Here is a 513-nt window from a genome sequence, read left to right on the forward strand (position 1 = left end):
CAGGAATGATCCTAGAGAAATCCCTGGAATTGTCTGTGATCAAGAAAAGTTGAGAGTTCCATCGTGGCGCAGGGGATAAGACTCTACGCTCCCAATGCAGGGGGTCTGGTTTCAATCATTGGTCAGGGAACTAGATCCCACATGCATGCTGCAACTAAGATTTCTTATGCCACAACTAAGGAGCCCGTGTGCCGCAACTAAGACCTGGCACAACCAAATAAATAAATAAATATTTAAAAAAAAAAAAAAGCAGTTGAGGGGACTTGTTTCTGGAGGCCATGTAGAGAGCCTGGGAAAGTTCCCAAACTGGACCAGCTTTCTGGAGGAAGTGAGTTCAGGTAAAGGAGGCTTGAAAGACATCATTGGAAGGAACTTATGCAAAGCCCAGAGGCTGGACCATAGAAGAGAGGTCATGGCAGGTGGGCACTTACTGGAGAGGCCCTGAGGCCCCAGTGGGCTTTGGTGATCAAAGCAACTCTCAGTACCCACTTCCAGAGCTAAGGACTGGGTTGC

The sequence above is a fragment of the Lipotes vexillifer genome, unplaced genomic scaffold (assembly GCF_000442215.2).
Source record: "Lipotes vexillifer unplaced genomic scaffold, Lipotes_vexillifer_v1.1 scaffold75, whole genome shotgun sequence".
NCBI lineage: Eukaryota > Metazoa > Chordata > Mammalia > Artiodactyla > Lipotidae > Lipotes > Lipotes vexillifer.